The sequence below is a fragment of the Arachis hypogaea genome, chromosome 3, assembly GCF_003086295.3.
Source record: "Arachis hypogaea cultivar Tifrunner chromosome 3, arahy.Tifrunner.gnm2.J5K5, whole genome shotgun sequence".
Lineage (NCBI taxonomy): Eukaryota > Viridiplantae > Streptophyta > Magnoliopsida > Fabales > Fabaceae > Arachis > Arachis hypogaea.
In genome coordinates, this window is record NC_092038.1 from 104,960,518 (window position 1) to 104,967,671 (window position 7,154).

General features: G+C 35.0%; 1 non-coding gene across 1 annotated transcript; it reads left to right on the forward strand.

Moving 5' to 3' along the window:
* The first annotated feature begins 385 nt into the window (after positions 1–385).
* Positions 386–493, forward strand: LOC112793640 (small nucleolar RNA R71). Its single transcript, XR_003198342.1, has one exon. It is a non-coding gene; the product is annotated as a small nucleolar RNA R71 (small nucleolar RNA).
* The last annotated feature ends 6,661 nt before the right edge of the window (positions 494–7,154 follow it).

Consider the following 7,154-nt stretch of genomic DNA (forward strand, 5'->3'; position numbering starts at 1 on the left):
CCATGTAATTTACCTTTGCTATTGCAGGGTTCTCAGGATCATAAGCTTCTTCAGAAGCTGCCTCTTTATTACTATTGGATGCATTTTGCCATCCATTCAGACTTTGAGAAATCATGTTGACTTGCTGAGTCAACACTTTGTTCTGAGCCAATATGGCATTCAGAGCATCAATTTCAAGAACTCCCTTCCTCTGAGGCATCCCATTATTCACAGAGTTCCTCTCAGAAGTGTACATGAATTGGTTATTTGCAACCATGTCAATAAGTTCTTGAGCTTTTGTAGGCGTTTTCTTTAAGTGAATGGATCCACCTGCAAAATGGTCTAATGACATTTTGGAAAACTCAAATAGACCATAATAGAATATATCTAATATGGTCCATTCTGAAAACAATTCAGAAGGACACTTTTTGGTCATCTGCTTGTATCTTTCCCAAGCTTCATAGAGGGATTCACCATCTTTTTGTTTGAAGGTCTAAACATCCACTCTAAGCTTGCTCAGCTTTTAAGGAGGAAAGAATTTATCCAAGAAGGCTGTGACCAACTTATCCCAAGAGTCCAGGCTATCTTTAGGTTGTGAGTCCAACCATGTTCTAGCTCTATCTCTTACAGCAAAAGGGAAAAGCATGAGCCTGTAGACTTCAGGATTTACTCCATTTGTCTTAACAGTCTCATAAATCTGCAAGAACTCAGTTAAAAACTGATAAGGATCTTTAGATGGAAGTCCATGAAACTTGCAGCTCTGTTGTATTAGAGCAACTAATTGAGGTTTCAGCTCAAAATTGTTTGCTCCAATGGCCGGAATGGAGATGCTTCTTCCATCAAATTTGGACGTTGGTTTAGTGAAATCACCTAGCATTCTCCTTGCATTATTGTTGTTGGGTTCGGCTGCCATCTCCTTCTCTTGTTCGAAAATTTCAGAAAGGTTATCTCTGGATTGTTGTAATTTAGCTTCTCTTAGTTTTCTCTTCAGAGTCCTTTCAAGTTCAGGATCAGCTTCAACAAGAGTGTCTTTTTCCTTGTTCCTGCTCATATGAAAGAGAAGAGAAAAAGAAAAGGAAGAAGAATCCTCTATATTTGGACAAAGAGGATCCTTATTATTAGTAGAAGAAGAAAGGAATAAAAGTGGAGAATCCAATCACAAGGGTGAGGATAGAGGCAGTGATTGGAGATGAAGAGAGGTGAAGAGAAGTGTTAGTGAATAAATAAAAAAATAGAAGAAGAGAAGAGAGGGAGAGTTCGAAAATAATTTTGAAAAAGTAGTTTATGATTCTCGAAAATTAAAGATAAGATATAATTAAAATTAAAATTTAAAACAATTAGTTAATTTAAAAGAATTTTGAAAAAGGGATGAGATATTTTCGAAAATTAGAGAGGGAAAAGTAGTTAGGTGGTTTTGAAAAAGATAAGAAACAAACAAAAAGTCAAATAGTTAGTTGAAAAAGATATTAAATTCAATTTTGAACAGATAAAAAGATAAGAAGTTAGATAAGATATTTTTAAATCAAATTTTGAAAAAGATAAAATTTTAAAAAGATATGATAAAAAGATAGGATAAGAAGATATGATAAAAAGATATGATTGAAAAAGATTTAATTTTTAAAATTGAAATTAATTACTTAACTAACAAGAAACTAAAAGATATGATTCTAGAATTTAAAGATTGAACCTTTCTTAACAAGAAAGTAACAAACTTCAAATTTTTGAATCAATCACATTAATTGTTAGAGTAATTTCGAAAATTTTGAAATAAAATTAAGAAAAAGATTTTTGAAATTTTCGAAATTAATAAGATAAAAATGAAAAAGATTTGATTTGAAAAAGTTTTGAAAAGATAAGATTTTTGAAATTGAAAATTTGACTGACTTATAAGAAACAACTAATTTTTTTTTAAATTTTGACCAAGTCAACCCAAAATTTCGAAAATTTGGAGGGAAATAAGGAAAAGATACTTTTTTTATTTTTGAATTTTTTAATGAGGAGAGAGAAAAACATAAATATGACCCAAAACATGAAAATTTTGGATCAAAACACATGATGCATGCAAGAACACTATGAATGTCAAGATGAACATCAAGAACACTTTGAAGATCATGATGAACATCAAGAACATAATTTTGAAAAATTTTTGATGCAAAGAAAACATGCAAGACACTAAACTTAGAAATCTTTAATGCATGGACTCTAACAAACGAAAAATGCATATGAAAAACAACAAACAACACAAAACAAGAAAACATCAAGATCAAACAAGAAGACTTACCAAGAACAACTTAAAGATCATGAAGAACACTATGAATGCATGAATTTTCGAAAAATGTAAGAAAAATTTTTAAAGCATGCAATTGACACCAAACTTAAAAGTTGACTCAAGACTCAAACAAGAAACACAAAATATTTTGATTTTTATGATTTTATGATTTTTTTTGTATTTTTATTATTTTTTTCGAAAAACATTTGGAAAAAGAAAATAAGAAATTCAAAATCTTTAAGAAGAATTCTAGGAATCTTTTTATGTTAGCCTAAAGCTCCAATCAAAGGGTTTGACATGGCTTAACACCAGTCAGCTTTAGGATGGAATTACATGCATTGTAGTGATTAGGTGAAGACCAATTCCAAAGGAGTTTGAATATGGCTTTTCAGCCAGCCAGGATTAAATATGCTTTATGAAACTCTGGAATCCATCCTTAAATGTTTTGAAGCCATAGAATGATTTATTAAAAAAAAATTTCGAAAATAGGAATAAATTTTTTTTTGAAAGATTTTTGAAAAGTTTTTGAAAAGAAAATTACCTAATCTGAGCAACAAGATGAACCGTCAGTTGTCCATACTCGAACAATTCCCCGGCAACGGTGCCAAAAACTTGGTGGGCGGATTTGTGATCATCAACAATGGCTCCAATAATTTGGTAGCTCTCACACGTGAATTACACTTAGTCATAACTCCGCACAACTAACCAGCAAGTGCACTGGGTCGTCCAAGTAATACCTTACGTGAGTAAGGGTCGATCCCACGGAGATTGTTGGTATGAAGCAATCTATGGTCATCTTGTAAATCTCAGTCAGGCTGATTCAAATATGATTGGATTAGATATTCAAAAGATAAATAAAATAAACAGGAAATAAAGATAAAGTTACTCATGTTATCCAATGGTGGGAATTTTAGATAGGTGCATGGAGGTGCTGTGTTCCTTCCAAATCTCTACTTTCTTATTACATTCATCCAATCCTTCTTACTCCTTTCCATGGCAAGCTGTATGTAGGGCATCACCGTTTTCAATGGCTACATCCCATCCTCTCAGTGAAAAAGGTCCAAATGCTCTGTCATAGCACGGCTAATCATCTGTCAGTTCTCAATCAGGTTTGGAATAGAATCCAGTGATTCTTTTGCGTTTGTCACTAATGCCCAGCCTTCAGGAGTTTGAAGCTCATTACAGTCATTCAATCCCGAAGTCCTACTCGAAATACCACAGACAAGGTTAGACTTTTCGAATTCCCATGAATGTCGCCATCAATTCTAGCTTATACCACGAAGATTCTGATTAAGGAATCCAAGAGATATGCGCCCGGTCTAAGGTAGAACGGAAGTTGTTGTCAGTCACGCGCGTTCATAGGTGAGAATGATGATGAGTGTCACGGATCATCACATTCATCAAGTTGAAGTGCAACGAATATCTTAGAGCAGGAATAAATTGAATTGGATAGAAAATAATAGTAATTGCATTGAAACTTGAGGTACAGCAGAGCTCCACACGCTTAATCTATGGTGTGTAGAAACTCCACCGTTGAAAATACATAAGTGAAAGGTCTAGGCATGGCCGAATGGCCAGCCTCCAAAACGTGATCAATAGTCTCCTAAGATGAATAATAAAATAAAACTGAGACCAAAGATGTAACGTGGTCAAAAGGGCGACTAATACACTAGTAAAAAGTCTTATTTATACTAAACTAGCTACTAGGGTTTACAAGAGTAAGTAATTGATGCATAAATCCACTTCCGGGGCCCACTTGGTGTGTTCTTGGGCTGAGCTTGATCTATCCACGAGCTGAGGCTTCTCTTGGAGTTGAACGCTAAGTTGTAACGTGTTTTGGGCGTTCAACTCTGGTTCATGACGTGTTTCTGGTGTTTGACTCCAGAATGCAGCATGGAACTGGCGTTGAGCGCCAGTTTTCGTCATCAAATTCTGAATAAAGTATGGACTATTATGTATTTCTGGAAAGCTCTGGATGTCTACTTTCTAACGCTGTTGAGAGTGCGCCATCTGGAGTTTTGTAGCTCCAGAAAATCTATTTCGGGTGCAGGGAGGTCAGATTCCAACAGCATCAGCAGTCCTTTGTCAGCCTCCTATCAGAGTTTTGCTTAGGTCCTTCAATTTCAGCCAGAAAATACCTGAAATCACAGAAAAACACACAAACTCATAGTAAAGTCCAAAAATGTGAATTTAGCATAAAAACTAATGAAAATATCCCTAAAAGTAACTAGATCATACTAAAAACTACCTAAAAACAATGCCAAAAAGCATATAAATTATCCGCTCATCATCTTCCCTAGGAGTTGCAATTAAAGTGTCAATTATTGGCTATGAGAAAATAGGGGTTGGATGTTAGCAATTGGCAAGAAATTAAAAGGCAAGAAGGTAACTTAACATTCAAGAAATTAAATGAAGGCAAGTAAAGGTAATGAAAATAGAATTTAAATACTAAAAGAGCTCTTGGTGAGGATTGGGTAATTAGGGATTTCTATCCTAGTAGTGGACCACAAACATGGTAATTGTGTGTGAATTAATCCCAATTAGTCAACCCTACATCGAGGATAAGTCAAAAGGGCATAATTAACCTTAATCCACAAGTCCTAGCCAACTCACTAATTAACTTAGTGAAAGGCTAGTGATGAGGGAAAAACGATTCCACACAAACTCACTGACAAGTGTACCGGGTCGCATCAAGTAGTAATAACTCACAAGAGTGAGGTCAATCCCATAGGGATTGATGGATTGAGCAACTTTAGTATGGTGATGAATTTAATTAAGCGAATATTTGATGATTTGAGTGGAACTTGATTAACAGAAGTTAAATTGCAAGAAAATAAAAAAGGAGAAGGTAAATTGACAAAATATTAAAGTGCAGAAGAAGTAAATTGTGGAAACTTAAAGTGCAAGAAAGTAAAAGAGCTGAAACTTAAAGTGCAAGAAACTAAAAGAACTGAAACTTAAATTGCAAGAAATGTAAATTGCTGAATTTAAATCGCTAGGAAACCTAAATTGCATGAAGAATAAAGGGATTTGGGTACTGGGATTCAAAACTGAACTAGAAATTGCAAATTGCAGTAAATTAAAGAAGTATGAGATGTAGAGATTCAGATCAAGATCTCAGTAGCAAATCAGAGATGGAAAATCTCATAAGAATCAAAACAGCAAGGAAACTTAGATCCACTCTGAAATTCTAAAGAGAAATTGACAATTTCAGTAAAATAAAAAAATCAGAAAGAAAGTCTAGAGCTCAATTGTTCTCTTGTCAAAATAGAAAAGAAGAAATTGCAGAAGAAATTAAATGAAAATGGAAAAGAAAGTTAAGATCCAATTTCAAATCCTTAGAACTATAAAGAGGAAAAGTAAAAGAGGATTCTCAGATGAAGAATTTCAGTGGAGTTCTCCAATCTGAGTTCCAAGACCCAAGATAGAAAATAGAAGTTGCAGAAGAAAGAAAATGAACAAAGAAAACAAACTTAGATCTAATCTCAATTCCCAAATTCTCAAAAGGAAAATTAAAAGAAAACTAAAAGTGAGCTAAAGGTAAAAGCAAAGGGTCCTTCTCAAATCAAAATTTCTCCTATTTATACACTTTCTATTTCCATCATTAAGCTTTTAGAATGGGCTTTTGGGTTGGCCTTGAATGAAAGTGGGTCAGGGTGCATTGTAGCTCCTTCCAGTGGAGTGCTCCGTGCAATTAGTGAACGCTGCGTTCACTTCCTTTTGGTGCACCAATTTGGTGCGCATGTTGCTTCTCCAGCGCTTGCTATTTGAGCGCTACGCTCCTTGAGTGAGCGCTCCCTCTTGGTTGAGCGCTTCCTTATGGCGCTCCCTTAGTGAGTGCTACACTCTCAATTTGAGCGCTAGCTCTTTTGGTGCTCCTTGGTGTGCAACTCCTTCTACTGGCGTTTCCTTAGTGAACACTACGTTGGGACAATGAGCGCTACCTATGCTGTACGGAAGGCAAATCCTTCGCTCCCCAAGCTGAAACTCACGAAAAAGTTCACAAAGTGAGCGTGGCACTCACTTCCAAAGTGAACGCTAGCTGTGTTGGCTATTGAGCATGGTGCTTCCTTTTTGAATGCAACGCTTTACTGATTGTATTCTCTTTCTCTTCATTTCTTTACCTACAAGCAACCAAACAAGCAATCAAAGTCTCACCAAATTCACAAGGTCTTTGCATTGTTCATGAAATCAATTAATTCTAGCATAAACCTTATGATTTTGTGTAAAATAAATTATGTTTGATTGATTCAAAATGATAATGAAATTTCACTCCAATCACTTATTGTGCAAGAAAGTGCATAAAACAAAATGAAATTAATGAAAAATGCTTGTAAAAATAGCATAAGATGACTTGTCATCACAACACCAAACTTAAACGTTGCTTGTCCCCAAGCAAGCACTAAACATGAGAAGAAATGAAATGAAACTGAGAAGTATATATGTCCTTATTTAGCAGGTAATAGAACTTAGACTATGAGGTTTATGCAGACAAGATGCAGCTCAATTATTCTTGGCTGTCTGATATGAAATGTCCCGTGAGAATTCACTAGAGTTGCTGCTATAATTCCTTGTTCTTTCATTGGTCCCTGTTGGATTTTTCCTTCTTTCTTTTGCTTCAGAAGCTTAGGAACATTTGGCTCAATTTTTCTCAACACTTCTTCACTACAGACACTTGGCTCACAATTCTTCTTAGGAACATTGATGCCCAGCATCTCTTTGGATCACTAAATGCTTTGTAACTAGGTTGCTCTTGGTAATGGACTTTCGGTTGGTAATCCCGGATTTGTTAATTCAAGTTACCAAATTTTAAAAGACTCTTCAGAACCTAATTATCTGATGCGTGTGCATCATTGCCTACTTTTAGTAGTCATTTCAGTAGATTTCTGTTTAGTTTTCATACAAA